This window comes from Oncorhynchus kisutch, linkage group LG8 (genome assembly GCF_002021735.2).
Source record: "Oncorhynchus kisutch isolate 150728-3 linkage group LG8, Okis_V2, whole genome shotgun sequence".
NCBI lineage: Eukaryota > Metazoa > Chordata > Actinopteri > Salmoniformes > Salmonidae > Oncorhynchus > Oncorhynchus kisutch.
In genome coordinates, this window is record NC_034181.2 from 51,369,677 (window position 1) to 51,387,173 (window position 17,497).

The following is a 17,497-nucleotide window of genomic DNA, read 5'->3' on the forward strand; positions in this document are numbered from 1 at the left end:
CTGCAGTACTATATGTTCCTTATAGAGGGCGCTTTATGTTCTCTGATATCTAATGATACAATACTGCAGTACTGTATGCTCCCAATAGGGGGCCTACAAAAATACCACCTTTTTAGACCCTGACAGTTTAACTTGATTTTCAAAGCAGGCATATTAGCATGCTATTTCCAGGCTATTCCAGTGGTTTTCCTCATGAGGACCATGTTTCTGGACCTAACTTGTCCAAAAGGTCCACATATGGAAGGTGTTTATGCAAGTTGAGGTCCCAATACAATCTCAAAAACAAGAACCCACTCACCAAATACGGATACATTCTCCCCAGCTTGTGAGGTTTTTAATACAATCATGACACACTACCCACTGAGCACAAACTGGTTGAATCAACGTTGTTTCCATGTGAGCTATCCTCTGCAATGGGCTCAGGTGTCTATAACTCCACAGACAGAGAAAATAGGAGAGAGACGAGGATTGAGAGACAGAAACATAAGAGAGGAAGCGAGAGACCCAAAAGATAAAAAATAAACGGAGAGAGGGGAACAGACAGAGAGAGAAAGCATGAGACAGAGAGGGAGAAATGAGAGAGAAAGAAGAATGACAGAGAGTGGGGGAGAACAATGAAGCGGGAGACAGAGAAATAAAGAGAGCCCGAGAGGAACATACCTTTATGTAAGAGAGAGAAGTGAGTCGAAGTAAGTGAAGCCGGAAAAGTCAGACAGAAAGAATAAAACAGAACGAGCGAGACAAAGAGGGACTGTCAGAAGCCCCAATGCCACCCAACCTGTCAAGCCTCTCTCTACAATATTAATTACACCAGCCCAGGTGGTGAATAATTAAGCAGGCCTATTTAACAAGAGTGCATTATTTAGGAGTGGGCCCGGGCTTGTGTATATAACATGTTCGATAAGTACCGACTAGCTAATGAAAGGGTAAAGGGGAGAGACAGGAGTCAGTGACGGTTGGTGTGTGGATGGGGAGGGTAAGGTGGGGGGCATTGTTAGTGTGTGTGTGTGTACGTACAGCGGTTCCTCCTTTAAAAGTTGCGAGCTTACACCGCGGGACTTAGAGGTACCCAGCGTCATGGTTTCATTGCTCCAGACCACCGCAAGGAGCACTCATTATTTGTATTTTTTTTATTTCACCTTTATTTAACCAGGTAGGCCAGTTGAGAACAAGTTCTCATGCACAACTGTGACCTGGCCAAATAAAGCAAAGCAGTGTGACACAAACAACACAGAGTTACACATGGAATAAACAAACATACAATCAATAACACAATAGAAAAGTCTATATACAGTGTGTGCACATGAAGTAAGATTAGGGAGGTAAAGGCAGTAAATAGGCTATAGTGGCAAAATAATTACAATTTAACAATTAAACACTGGAGTAATAGATGTGCAGAAGATGAATGTGCAAGTAGAGATACTGGGGTGCAAAGGAGCAATAAAAAATAATAACAATATGGGGATGAGGTAGTTGAGTGGGCTATTTACAGACGGGCTATGTACATGTGCAATGATCTGTAAGCTGCTCTGACAGCAGATGCTTAAAGTTAGTGAGGGAGATATGAGTCTCCAGCTTCAGTGATTTTTGCAATTCGTTCCAGTCATTGGCAGCAGAGAACTGGAAGGAAAGGCGGCCAAAGGGGGAGTTGACATTGGGGGTGACCAGTGTAATATACCTGCTGGAGCGTGTGCTATGTGTGGGTGCTGGTATGGTGACTAGTGAGCTGAGATAAGGCGGGGCTTTACCTAGCAAAGACCTACAGATGACCTGGAGCCAGTGGGTTTGGCGACGAATATGAAGCGAGGGCCAACAAACAAGAGCATACAGGTTGCAGTGGTGGGTAGTATATGGGCTTTGGTGACAAAACAGATGGCACTGTGATAGACTGCATCCAATTTGCTGAGTAGAGTGTTAGAGGCTATTTTGTAAATGACATCGCCGAAGTCAAGGATCGGTAGGATAGTCAGTTTTACAAGGGTATGTTTGGCAGCATGGGTGAATGATGCTTTGTGGTGAAATTCCAGATTTAATTTTGGATTGTAGATACTTAATGTGACTCTGGAAGGAGAGTTTACAGTCTAACCAGACACCTAGGTATTTGTAGTTGTCCACATATTCTACGTCAGAACCGTCCAGAGTAGTGATGCTAGATGGGCAGACAGGTGTGGGCAGCAATCGGTTGAAGAGCATGCATTTAGTTATACTTGCATTGAAGAGCAGTTGAGGGCCATGGAAGGAAAGTTGTATGGCATTGAAGCTCATCTGGAGGTTTGTTAACACAGTGTCCAAAAAAGGGCCAGAAGTATACAGAATGGTGTCGTCTGCGTAGAGGTTGATCAGAGAATCACCAGCAGCAAGCCCAACATCATTTATGTATACAGAGAAGAGAGTCGGCCCGAGAATTGAACCCTGTGGAACCCCCATAGAGACTGCCAGAGGTCCGGACAGCAGGCCCTCCGATTTGACACTCTGTCTGAGAAGTAGTTGGTGAACCAGTCGAGGGAGATATTTGAGAAACCAAGGCTGTTGACTCTGCCGATAAGAATACGGTGATTGATAGAGTCGTAAGCCGTGGCCAGGTCGATGAATATTGTCTTTTATGTCTTACTATGCATTTGAGTCCCAAAGTTTTTATACAACCTATCACATCGAGTGGTTCCAATGACGAATTTGACGCGAGCCACCCGTCCCTGGTGACTTTCTTCAGCAAAGATGGCTGACAAAACATTACAGTAGAAGCAAATGTAAGTAATTATAACGTCATAACGAGTAAATTTTGTTTTTTACAATTGATAGGAATATGTTAGTTACAGAAGAGACAAGCGATTGTTCATAATGTGTTGTCATAAAATTAATTTACAAAAATCGCTATTTAGCAAATTATCTGACTAGCCAGCTGCCAGCTAGTGTTATGACATGGGTATGAAATTGTAATTTGTGTTGTTTAATGTTTTAGGGACTCCTGAGAAAACCAGCAAACCAGGCTGTCGTCATATGAAACAGTGAATGTAAAGAATCTAGCTAGCTAAAGCGTTTACTGCAAATTGAATGTATAATTGTGTAAGCTTACCTTGCTTATATTTGCCATACAATGCAGCTGAAGTAACATAGCTAGCTAACTATTTATTTGCTTATTGTGTAGTGGAGGATAAAAATAACTCTATGCCTATGGATGTGTAGCTAGCTACAGTATGTAGCCAATCTGTGTACGGACCCTAAAACTTTTGGTATGAATATTAGTTCAGAACCTATCTATGAACCTCAGCTATCATAGTTGTTGTATCGACTTCAAGTCTGAATGGCATTAATGAAGCCTATGGATTGAGTAGAATATAATAACTTTATTGTGCCATGGATGCAAGTCCTATATACATGTACTGTAATTATTACAACGATCCCCACATTGTAGCCTGTACATTGAATATATTCACTGATCATGTATTCTTTCTTGGCAAATTCTTTTTCAGTCATATCCAATACTAGGTGTATCAAACTCCATTTTGCGCTCTATTACAAAATATTTGATTGCAAAAAAAAACATTTTGTTTTCTTGTTGCTTTCAGAACAATTATTTCTGATTGAAAAGAAAAATGTTTTGCTCTCGACAAAAAGACACAAATGTACCTGCATAGCATATAATAATTTCCCTGTGAATAACCACACCTTCACACAAACTTGCTCTGCAGAATTCTTGATGCACAACTGATGGTGCTGCCATATCCTGCCAGCACGCCCACAAGTGAGCCACTCAGGCGGAGAGTGACGCATGGAAGTGTGCGAGGAACGAGATCGGAGTAATAACAATTTGTTGCAAGTTGGGGAGGGGGGCTAAAAGCTGAACAATAGACTATTCAGCCTTTACTAAAGAATAGCCTAATAGCCGAGCTCTGTGTGAAAAAGAAACTCCTATCACAGACCAGATTTTCCCCAACAACCAAGGGGGAGTTAGAGCACTGATTATGCTTTTGTGTCCCAATGCACTACTGTGTCCCTAACTGACATTGAATGGGCATTATAAACCAAATAATAAACTGTTAATTGTGCACGACTTCAAATGAAACAAGCAGGGAGCAGGTTTCTAACCCTCAACCTTCTTGCCTGATGTCCACCTCGCTATCGACTGTGCACCAAAAGCATGCTCTAGCCGCATAGTCAATAGAGCATGTCCTCGCGGTAGCTTGCTACTCAATGTAATGAAGTACTGACTTTTCAAATAAGTTAACTTACACGTTATGTTGGCTGACAATTTGTTAGCTACGCTGTCCTTATAAACCACATAGCATATCATTACAGCAGTATGCACCGGTATGTTAGCTAGCTACCTAATGTTAGTAGTTATACATCAAACTTGACAGTATATTAACTATAGTCTAACTATCCAACGTTTATTGACTTGATTATTCCCGTCATTCTTAGCTTAGCTAAATGGTGTAGCCGTTGTGCATTCTCAATGGACATTCGGGTGCTTTCGTAAATCCGCTCTAGCTCTCTACTCCGATTTCAGAGCACTCTCGTCAGAGTACCAGAGTACAGAATATTTCATTTATGAGCGCTCAACACCCGTTGAATATGGCCGGTATCAGTAAACGGTGACAAAAAAGCATAATTCAATTGTTTCCAGCAGCACAGTTACAGTCACCAACGCTCTGGTTACCACGACAACTGCCTAACCAGCTCTGCTAGGGCGAGTAAAATGGTCAGAGTGGTCTCATTTGTGTCTGGAAGTAGCTAGCAGGCTAGCCAACATTAGCTTGACTGCCGTTGTAAGGTCAGAACGCTCAAATTAACCCTACTCCTCAGCCCGAATGTCCAGTGTGCGCTCCGAGAGCAAAACGGTCTGAATTTACAGAAGGACAATCTGACAACGCTCTGAATTTCTGAGCAAAGGCAATCCAGGTTGAATTTAAGAACACACCCAAAGTTGAAAAATGTCTGACTAGTAATTTGTTATGCTAACTAGCTAGCAAGAGGTTGCATAGCAACAGCATCAACCTTCAGTAGAGAAGTAGAGAAGGCAAAGAGTAAGTCCGCTCAACTGAAAGTTTGGTTACACTACAATTAGGGTGTGGAAATGTTATGCCCTTTAGATATTAATTTTGAATCCTCCAATCCTCTTATGCTGTAGCCTACTCCTGACCGTCACATTGTACTGCGCCATATTATCCATTCCATCCTAACGTAAACCCTGAGGGTTTTGTTTTTCTCGGAATATAAACAAATGCTTCTCAAAGATGCCCTCTGGTGGTCAAACTAGCAAAAACTTGCATTAACAGAAAAATGGCTGACAATTAGATAACGTGCCACAGAATGCTACAGCAGTCCGCAAGGTGTGCTGCAGTATGACACAACTTTTAAAGGAGGAACCACTGTACATATGTGTGAGAGAGGAGGGGCTCCGTATGTGTGTGGGGATGTATTGTTAGTGTGTCTATGTGATGTGCGTGTGTCTTCCTGCCTACCTGTGTGTGTGAGCATGCTTTGGCTGTCTGTGTGCTTGTTTGTGTGTGGATACAGGTTGTTTCTGAAACAAGAAAGACCTGTCTGTAATTGGATTCATGTGTGTCTTTAAACGATTATCATGTGTGTATGCCTGTGTGCATGCATGTGATGTCATGGCATTTGCATGTACGCGTGTTGGAAAGGACGTACTGGTACAGAACACAGTTCAGATTGGGCCTAAAACAGGCGATCCACTGGGGAATCATCATTCGCGCAATACTCATTCCTCTTGTGTTCGCCGGCTATTCAATTCTTTTAGGATACATGTCAATAGTCTTCGCTTGCCTGATGGTAGAATTATAATGTCATCAAAATACTTGACCCTTGCCAAGTAAAAACGCCTAGAAGAAGCTGAGAACCATGCCCATGTTGTACTGAAACATGAGGTACATGTAGGCTTCATTTATCTACCATTGTAATTGATTGCAAATATACTGCATGTCTCCACAAAGTACTCAAAATTAACTCTGATTGCACATTTCAGAAAGCTATTGATCGATATGACAAATCTTTGAGGTCTTGCCACTCCAATATAAGAATTCCTCAGCCACAACTAGGCCCCGTTCTTCATTGTCTATGTCGCTAATATTGTCTCTAATATTATCTACGTAGCATGTCGCTAATAGCATAGCCACTTTCTTAGGCTGATGGATTAGCGTTAGCTGTTTGGTTCTTTTGAGTTAGCATGCAAGCTATTTTGTTCTCGATTAAACATTCAGATAATGAGATCCCCACGAGGATAAGAAGTCTCCTCTCCTGCCTTAGAAGGTAACAGCGATAATAACACTTTCCAATTGCCCCTGTTACTCATCAGTCTTGTGTGTGTGTGTGTGTGTGTGTGTGTGTGTGTGTGTGTGTGTGTGTGTGTGTGTGTGTGTGTGTGTACGTGTGTGTGTATGTGTGTGTGTGTGTGTGTGTGTGTGTGTGTGTGTGTGTGTGTGTGTGTGTGTGTGTGTACGTGTGTGTGTATGTGTGTTTGTGTCACATGTGTGTATGTCGTTCTGTGTTTCTGACTGTGTGTGTATGTGTGTCTGGGACACAGAGTGCCAGTGGGGCAAAACCTCTTCAAGATTAATCAATCCTGCAGTTGTGTGCGCGCTTCCTGGTAAATTGATGCAAGCAAAAAGTAAAAAGACTTATAAATAAATGACACAATAAATAATAGTGTTTGTGTTGTCTGTGGCAGGGGCGAGGCAATACGTTAGCAAGGGAAAGCAGATTTACGCTCACTGCACATTACACAGAGAACGGACACCGTGCGAGACAATAAATATGCATTATAGTGGAGGCAGTAATACAACAGGACAGAAAAAAAGGGAAGGTGAAAAAGAGAGGGAAGACAAGAGATAAAAGGCGAAAACAAATCTCAGAGAGGTGAGTCGATGCTGCAGACAACGGCGTGGTGTGTCATTGTAATGCTTTTTCTCCTACCTTTGACCTGTGTTATGTCAAAGTGATGCCTTTTACCATTTTCACTACTTAGTTAAGCTGTACTGTGCAGGCCTGGTTACGCATCCACCAAAGTTGCAGGAGGGGGCTGGAAACTGTGATACAAATGTTCCAGTGTGTCAAGTTGGTACTAAAAGTTAATGTCAGGTACAAAAGTTCATGTTGGCACCTTTAACTTCATTTTGGCACCAGAAGTTCATGTTGACACTGAAAGTTCCTTGGCAATTGACATTTGAATTAGAATTAGAATTAAAATCTAATTGTCATGGACCAATTGGTGCCAGGCAACATGGAGGATCATTTTGAGAAAGGGTCTTGTCCAGGGGGTGTAATTGTACATCAAGCTGCTTCACGCTACAGAAACAGGAGTTAGGCGCCTTGTGGGACATTCTGGCTTGGACAAAACTACTTTCTTACTGTGTATATATATAAGACTGTGGGTCAAACAAGTGGACCACTGCCAACATAGCACACTGTACATAGCACACTGTAGAAAAGTAACACCAATAACAAACAGTCCAAAATGCTTTCAAAGCAGAACTCTAATACAACGACATAGATTAATGCTAGATTCAGTATAAAACACACTTAATTTCCCACATTTCTCCAGACTATGTTAAGTATGATTAAATTGTGCTTTTATTGTCAGAGAATGGTTGATAAAAAATGCCAACGTTTCTAACACTTTACACCCTTTTCCTCAAAAGAGGATGCCGAAGAGTAACAAAAACCAAAACTAATAGCGCAGAACTGCATTTTTTTTAAACTGCGATGCTTAATACAGCAGACCTGGGTTCAAAGAATATACAAAATCATTTAAAATACTTTATCTGAGCTCCATTGAGCTTGCCTTTTGTAATGGTTCCAAAAAGTCCCAATAAGTGCAAACTCTGCCCATCTGACACTCCAGGCAGGCTAAACCAGACATCAAACGCTGAAAGTATTTGAAAGATTTCAAATCATACTTGAACCCAGGTCTGTAATACAGTAACTAGCCTCTTCACTGCTAGGTCCTTCTGTATAAACGTTCTACTTAAGTGTCTAATTTCCTCTGTCAGGTTTATGCTGATAAAAGCAATATTGTCCTACAGCGGCTCATATGAATTTGTCTCACAGACATAAGAGGGGGAGGAAGGGAGCAAAGCAGGGAGGGAAGGGGGAGAATGGAAGGAGAGGAGGAGGGAGGAAAGGAGGGGAGAGGAGGGGAGAGAGAAATGGGAGGGGACAAAAAGTAGAAGGGGGAGGGAAGTGTGGAGAAGGGGGGGGGAGTGTGGAGAAGGGGAGCAGGAGGTAAGGAGGGAAGGAGGGAGAAGGGCACAGGAGAAGGGGAGAGAGAAAGAGAAGGGGAAGGGAGGACAGGGAGAAAAGGGAGAGGGGGCAGCGTTGCCTTGTGCTTTTATTACGCTCGGCATTCGTTGTGAATTCATTATGCTGGCGCATGAGAGAGAGCCAAAGCTTCATTACACCCCATAATCTTCTTCCTTACAATAAGACGCAGACCCCCTTTCCAGTGTTTTTCATTCATTCATTTTTCATTCATTCATTCTATCATGGCATGCGAGTGCACTTACAGCAGGCTTAGGTAGGCACGCTCTGGCATACACACACATATAGAGCATGCGTAGACCAGCTGGCTGGTGTGTTTACGGACATATTCAATCAATCCCTTTCCCAGTCTGCTGTCTCCACATGCTTCAAGATGGCAACCATTGTTCCTGTTCCCAAGAATGCTAAGGTAACTGAACTAAATGACTATCGCCCAGTAGCACTCACTTCTGTCATGATGAAGTGCTTTGAAAGACTAGTCAAGGATCATATCACCTCCACCCTAGCTGATAGAATAGACCCACTCTAATTTGCTTACCGCCCCAATAGATCCACAGACGATGCAATTGCCATCCCACCGCACACTGCCCAATCCCATCTGGACAAGAGGAATACCCATGTAAGAATGCTGTTCATTGACTACAGCTCAGCATTCAACACTATAGTACCCTCCAAACTCATCATCAAGCTTGAGACCCTGGGTCTTGACCCAACCCTGTGCAACTGGGTCCTGGACTTTCCGACGCGCCACCCCCAGGTGGTGAAAGTAGGAAACAACATCTCCAACCACCTGATCCTCAACACTGGGCCCCACAAGGGTGCGTGCTCAGCCCTCTCCTGTACTCCCTGTTCACCCATGACTGCATGGCCATGCACGCCTCCCAACTCAATCATCAAGTTTGCAGACGACACTACCGTAGTAGGCTTGATTACCAACAACAACGAGACCACCTACAGGGAGGAGGTGAGGGCCCTCGGAGTGTGGTGTCAGGAAAATAACCTCTCACTCAACATCAACAAAACAAAGGAGACTATCGCGGACTTCAGGAAACAGCAGAGGGAGCACCTCCCTATCCACATTGATGGGACAGCAGTGGAGAAAATTGAAAGTTTTAAGTTCCTCTGCGTACACATCACGGACAAACTGAAATGGTCCACCCACCCAGACAGAGGCGCAACAGAACCTCTTCAACCTCAAGAGGCTTGTCCCTTAAAACTCTCACAAACTTTTACAGATGCACAATTGAGAGCATCCTGTCGGGCTGTATCATCGCCTGGTACGGCAACTGCACCGCCAACAACCGCAAGGCTCACCAGAGGGTAGTGCGGTCTGCACAAATCATCACCGGGGGCAAACTACCTGCCCTCCAAGACACCTACAGCATCTGATGTCACAGGAAGGCCAAAAAGACCATCAAGGACAACAACCACCCGAGCCACTACCTGTTCAACCCCCTATCATCCAGAAGGCGAGGTCAGTACAGGTGCATCAAAGCAGGGACCGAGAGACTGAAAAACAACTTCTATCTCAAGGCTGTTAAACAGCCATCACTAACATAGAGAGGCGGCATACTTACTCAAATCACTGGCCACTTTAATAAATGGATTTAATAATGGTGTCACTAGTCACTTTAAATAATGACACTTTAATAATGTTTACATATCCTACATTACCCATCTCATATGTATATACTGTATTTTATACCATCTATTGCATCTTGCCTATGCCGCACGGCCATCGCGCATCCATATATTTATATGTACATATTCTTATTCCATCCCCTTACATTGTGTGTAGTTGTTGTGAATTTGTTAGATTACTTGTTAGATATTACTGCACTGTCGGACTAGAAGCACAAGCATTTCACTACACTCGCATTAACATCCGCTAACCATGTGTGTGTGACCAATAGAATGTTATTTGATTTGTTATAGACTTACACACATACATGTACCTACTTAAAGATACAGTATATAGGCACGAGCAAACAGTGAACAGACAAATGCACACACTGGAGAAAGCACACACACAAAGAGACACTTGCTGACATGTGTGCTCCCATAGAAAGACACACACACACAAATAAACAAAGACACATACCACAAACAGTGAATGGATATACACAGGTACACAAACACAGGAGCGCGCACACAGGAGCACGTATACAGGAGCACGCATACACGCGTGCACACATACACACACAGAGGCAGCACAATATACACTACCCTCTTGATGGGTATTAATCCAATATAGCCTGGTGGATATGCTGTATATATTTTTCACCACCTGTACCTTTATACAGTATATCCTTGTGTGTCACTCGGAATGTATGGTGTCAGTTTGAAAGGCCACATATGGTAAAGTACAGCCTGTTTCCTAGATGACTTAATGGGAAAAACATCTAGTCTGAGAAAACGGGTATGTGCTAGCTCACTCAAGTGTTGGCTCAGTCCCCTGCTTGGAGGGCTTAGCAGTACCTTGGCTGATCTTAGCGCACCAGAGTGGGAGATTACATGGATAAACTCCCCTCTCCACTCCCCACTTCACATGCCTGGGATCAGTTCAGGCTCAGCCCAGGCTGAGCTAGGAACTACGTGCCAATGAGAAAATGGGCTCTACTTTAGCAAACCTAACGCAATGGTCAATCTAAGCACGGGCGGTAGGGTTATAGATTCAGGGCTGTGTCAGAAATATTTTAGCTATTTTCACAACCACAATTATTGATGCAGTTGCTGGCGTTGGCGCGAAAGGGCTGGGTTTTGTTGAATAAACAAGTTGTGGGTGTGTCGAGGATTGGTCAATCACTGGCCAATCAGAACGTGCTCCTTGATATGTGGTTGCTTAAGGTTGTGTATTTACAGTCTTTTATGTATTGCCTTGGAATCTACTCCAATTCCAATCTTAGTCCGGTATAGGTTGTTATTAAACAGTTTAAGGAAACAAAACATCTAAATGTAGAACTATCCCATCTAAATGCGTTAGCTTGAACCTGTTTGCAGTCCACATTGCTTTTGCAGGGCATCAAAGTAATTGCATGGCATGAAAATATATACAAAACATTCACACTGATATAGAAGCTAGGCCTAGTGTAAATTGCATTATGGCTGAGCATTGACATGCCAAATGTTGTCAATAAGCAAGATTAAATTGATTATTGATAAGGCCTGAAAATAATAATTAGAATAAAATTCTAAACAAAACAACAACTTGTTCTAAACAGGCTATGTCTAAATACAAAGCAGACTGTGGACGGTGTTACGGACATCCAAACCTTTCACAGTAGCTGGAGAATGATTCAATATCAAGGGAGAAGGTCCACTCACTGTTATTTGCTCTAAAATATAATGTTTTATATACAGTGGTTCCTCCTTTAAAAGTTGCGACCTTACACTGCGGGACTTAGAGGTGCCCAGTGCCACGGCTTCATTGCTCCAGACCACCACATTAGAGCACTCATTATGCATTTGGGTCCCAAGGTTTTTATATGACCAATATTTCACTGGTCACCCCCAAAGCCAATTCCTCCTTTGGCCGCCTTTCCTTCCAGTTCTCTACTGTCAATGACTGAAACGAATTGTAAAAATCACTGAAGCTGGAGACTCATATCTCCCAATTTTAAGCATCAGCTGTCAGAGCAGCTTACAGATCATTGCACCTGTACATAGCCCATCTGTAAATAGCCCATTCAACTACCTCACCCCCATATTGGTATTATTTTTTTTTTTAAATTGCTCCTTTGCACCCCAGTATCTCTACTTGCACATGCACCTTCTGCACATCTACCATTCCAGTGTTTAATTGGTATATTGTAATTACTTCGCCACCATGGCCTATTTATTGCCTTTACCACCCTAATCTTACCTCATTTGTACACACTGTATATAGACTTATCTATTGTGTTATTGACTGTACGTTTGTTTATTCCATGTGTTCTTGTTTGTGTCGTACTGCTTTGTTTTATCTTGGCCAGGTCGCAGTTGCAAATGAGAACTTGTTCTCAACTGGCCTACCAGGTAAACTTTTTTAGGATAGAGGGCAGTATTCGGAATTTTGGATGAGAAGCGTGCCCAAAGTAAACTGCCTGTTAGTGAGGCCCAGAAGCTAGGATATGCATAGAAAACACTCTGAAGTTTCCAAAACTGTTAAAATAATGTCTGTGAGAATAACAGAACTGAGATGGCAGGCAAGAACCTGAGGAAAATCCATCCAGGAAGTGGGATGTTTTTGATGTGTCTAGTCTTCAATTGAATGCCTATACAGTATCCATTGGGTTAGGACCTAGATTGCAGTTCCAATGGCTTTCACTAGATGTCAACAGTCTTTAGACAATGTTTCGGGCTTGTATTCTGAAAAACGAGGAAGCATGAGAGCCTTTTCTATGTGGCATGCATAATGAGGGAGAGCTCCTTTGCGCGCATGACCTGTATTCTATTGAATACACTCTTGTCCGGTTGAAATATTATTTATTATTTTGACAATAGACAACCTGAGAATTAATTATAAACATTGTTTGACATGTTTCAACGAACTTTACCGGTACTATTTGGATATATTAGTCTGCCTGTTGTGACCGCCTTTGAGCCACTGGATTACTGAACAAAACGTGCCAACAAAACTGAGTTTTTGGGACATAGAGGAACTTTATCGAACAAAACAAACATTTATTGTGTAACGGGGACTCTTGTAAGTGCAACCAGATGAAGATCATCAAAGGTAAGTGATTAATATTATCGCTATTTCTTACTTTTGTGACTCCTCGCCTTGGCTTGAAAATATTTGTATGCTTTTGTAAGCGGGGCGCCGTCCTCAGATAATCGCATGGTGTGCTTTTGCTGTAAAGCCTTTTTGAAATCTGACACAGCGGCTGATTAACAAGAAGTTAAGCTTTATTTTGATGTATAACACTTGTATTTTTATGAATGTTAAATATTTATAATACTGTATTTTGAATTTCACGCACTGCAATTTCACCAGATGTTGTCGGTGCGCCAAACAGGTTAAATAAAAATATATATAATAAATAATAATAAAAACTTCTGAATGGCATTAATGAATCCTATGGATAAAGTAGAATATAATAACTTTCTTGTGCCAAGGATGCAAGTCCTATATACATGTACTGTAGTTATTACAACGCATGATATCCCCACATTGTTGCCTGTACATTGAACCTATTCACTGATCATGTACTCTTCCTTGGCAAATAAAGATGTGGTTCAGGTATAAATTCCTGAGACATTCTTTTTCAGTCATATCCAATACCATGTGTATCAAACTCCACTCTGTGAATGATGCTGTATGTATTACAGCATGTATGTATTACAATTATATACTTCAACAGTGTTTACCACTCCTGCTCCTGGGACATCAATGATTACACATTGTAACTATGCAATAGACTAGAAACATGATTTAAGTAAAAGCTGATTTGTAATTCATATATACAGAAACAAAAACCTATGCATAACTAACTCCCTTCATCTGTATTAATCTGAGGACACAAGATAATATTTCAACCAGTGGAGAATGTGAAACGCTTTATTGAAAGAAGTTCATTATCCAGGTGTAATAAATACATAATACATGCATTCTAATTATGATAATTGTAATATTATATTATAAATACAAGTTCAATCTGTACGTCAATGCACATATGTTGTGCATTATAAAACGAGGAAGAAAGACGAGGTGTAGAAGACAGAAAGAACAAATGGTAAGAACAGAGGCAGACAGCATATGATTAATGGATTACAGTGCTACAGTGCTACCCTAACAGATGGACAGAGAGAGAGCATGATTAAGCCTTGTTTTTTTATCTAACACTGTCAGTCATCATAATCATCAGGAGGTGAAATGCAAAACTGACCTTGGATCATTAACTCTGGGACTACTACATCTCTGTCTGTATTTCAATGTAAAGCATCTCTTTAATATTACCTCCTGTTGACCCAACCAAGTGACCTCTCACCTATGATCATTCTGTGACCTCTGTGTCAGCCAGTTCAGATGCGGGAGGGGTTCACCAACACAGCTGATATAACCTAGAGGATTTAGGGAGAAGGGGAGAGGGATGAAGTGAAGGAGAGAGACTGTTATTGTCGTGTGTGTGGTCTCACCTTGTGTCCACACTAAATGGCTACAGAGTACTTAATGCTGAAAAACAGACACGAGGACAAACAATAGAAGATAAACAAATAGGACATGGCCTGCTTATGAGTTGCCATGAATGAAAGTTTGTTTAATTCAACTGAAAATGGCGAAAACAGGTGTTCACAGCTAAATGCTTTTGGTTAGCTTGGGAATAATAATTGCATGATTTATCGTTCTACGGTATGTAATATAGTAGAATCTTATGAACCGATACTGAATCGTAGGAGCTAACTACTAGCTATGTAAAAGCTGAACGGAAGAACACCCAGTGCTGCTTACCTGAGATGCCATCATCACACAGTCCTTCTTCGTGGGTGTCCGCTATGACTTCCTTTGTGTCGAAAAAAAGTTGCTTTCGGAACAATAATTTTTTATTGAAAATAAATAAGGTTTTCTTTCGACAAAAAGACACAAATGTACCTCCATAGCACATAACATTTTGCCTGTGAATAACTACAACTTCATACAAACTTTCAGAATTCTTGAAGAACAACCGAAGGTGCGGCCATATCCTGCCAGCACGCCCACAAGCAAGCCACTCAGGTGCAAAATGATGACGGGTGGAAGAGGGCGAGGAACTAGATGGGAGTAACAACAATTTGTTGCAAGTTGGGGAAGGGGGGGATTAGCTAAACAATAGACGATTCAACCTTTACTAAAAAATAGTCTAAAAACCAAGCTAAGGTCAGAATGCTCAATCAACCCTACTCCTCGGCCCGAATGTCCAGTGTGCTCTCCGAGAGCGAAATGGTTTGAATTTACAAACTGACAATCTGACTAAGCTCTGACTTTACGAGTGTCACGTTGTACAGCGCCATATTTTCTGGTCCATCCTAACAGAAACCCAGAAGGTTTTTTGTTTTTCATGGAATAGAAACACCAAATATTAATCAAATTAATTAAGCATGTACCAGTCAAAAGTTTGGACATACCTCCTCATTCCAGCATTTTAATTTTTTACAACTATTTTCTACATTGCAGAATAATATTGAAGACATCACAACTATGAAATGACACATATGGAATCCATTAAGAACTAATTCTTATTTAAAAGGACAGCCTACTCCTTCCTCCCCGTCAGAGAATTGAACCCTAGTCTCCCGCGTGCCTGCAATATGGAAGACTAGTAATAGTAAAAAGAAAGGAAAAACCCTTGAATGAGTAGGTGTCCAAAAGTTTGACTGGTACTGTGTTTGTGACTGTCTTGTTTAAACCTGGGTCGCCTGTGCATCCCAGGACTGTGTCAGCCTGCTGAGTTAAAGTCTAGGCATTAGCTAGGTGAGCTTACATAAGTCTTCAGATGTCAGAAAATGGTTCATCAAGCCATGTTAACCCCACATACAGTGCCTTTGGAAAGTTTTCAGACCGCTTGACTTTTTCCACATTTTGTTACATAACAGCCTTATTCTAAAATGGATTAAATAAAAACATTTCCTCAGCAAAATCTACACACAATACCCCATAATGACAAAGCGAAAACAGGTTTTTATACATTTTTGCAAATGTATGCAAAATTAAAAACAGAAATACCTTATTTAAATAAGAATTCAGACCCTTTCTATGAGACTAGAAACTGAGCTCAGGCGCATCCTGTTTCCATTGATCATCCTTAAGATGTTTCTACAACTTGATTGGAGTCCATCTGTGGTAAATTCAATTGATTGGACATGATTTGTAAAGGCACAAACCTGTATATATTAGGTCCCACAATTGACAGCGTGCATGTCAGAGCAAAAAACAAGCCATGAGGTCGAAGGAATTGTCCGTAGACCACCAAGACTCTTCCTAGAGCTGGCCACCTGGCCAAACTGAGGAATCAGGGGAGAAGAGCCTTCGTCATAATGTTGACCAAGGTGTCACTCTAACAGAGCTCTAGAGTTCCTCTGTGGATATGGGAGAACCTTCCAGAAGGACAACCATCTCTGCAGCACTCCACCAATCAGGCCTTTATGGTAGAGTGGTCAGACAAAAGCTACTCCTGAATAAAAGGAACATGACAGCCCGCTTGAAGTTTGCCAAAAGGCACCTAAAGACTCTCAGACCATGAGAAACATGATTCTCTGGTCTGATGAAACCAAGATTGAAGTTTTGGCCTAAGTGCCAAGCGTCACATCTGGTGGAAACCTGGCACCATCCCTATGGTGAAGCATGGTGGTGGAAGCATCATGGTGTGGGGACTTTTTTCAGGGGTAGGGACTGGGAGACTAGTCAGGATCGAGGCAGAGATGAACAGAGCAAAGTACAGAGAGATCCTTGATGAAAACCTGCTCCAGAGCACTCAGGACCTCAGACTGGGGCGAAGGTCACCTTCCAACAGGACAACGACCCTAAGCACACAGCCAGGATAATGCAGAAGGGGCTTCGGGAAAAGTCTATGAATGTCCTTGAGTGGCCCAGTCAAAGCCCAGACTTGAACCCAATCGAACATATCTGGAGAGACCTGAAAATAGCTGTGCAGCAAAGCTCCCCATCCAACCTGACTGAGCTTGAGAGGATTTGCAGAGGAGAATGGGAGAAAATCCCCAAATACAGGTATGCCAAGCTTGTAGCGTCATACCCAAGAATACTTGAGGCTCTAATCACTGCCAAAGGTATTTCAACAGAGTACTGAGTACAGGGTCTGAATACTTATGTAAATCCAATATTGCCATTTTTTGTCCTTCGAAAAACTAGTTTTTGCTTTGTCATTATGGGGTATTAATCAATTTTAGAATAAGGATGTAACATAACAAAATGTGGAAAAGGTCAAGGGGTCTGAATACTTTCCGAATGCACCGTACATAACCCATCATCTAGCCCTGTATAGTATGTGGACACCCTGGATGAATACCCTGGCCTCCCATCATCCAACAACAAGATATTTCACCATGTAACAATACGAGTCATAACATTTATCTCATCCAACACGAGCTACAGAAAACGTAAACACATAACCCAAAACAATGCCCTTTGCCACACCATAGCATTGAGCAGCCATGTGACTAAGATACAATACAGCCAGAACCACCCACCCCTCTCTCTCTCTCATTGACTCAAAGCAGGAGTCAATCAATGGGCCTGTGTCGCTGT

At 41.9% G+C, this 17,497-nt stretch overlaps 1 protein-coding gene across 1 annotated transcript in view; it reads right to left on the reverse strand.

Annotated features, from left to right (window-relative positions):
- The window catches only part of LOC109895575 (MAM domain-containing glycosylphosphatidylinositol anchor protein 1), a 410,076-nt gene that overhangs the window by 362,264 nt on the left and 30,315 nt on the right, over nucleotides 1–17,497 (reverse strand). The window lies entirely within an intron of this gene.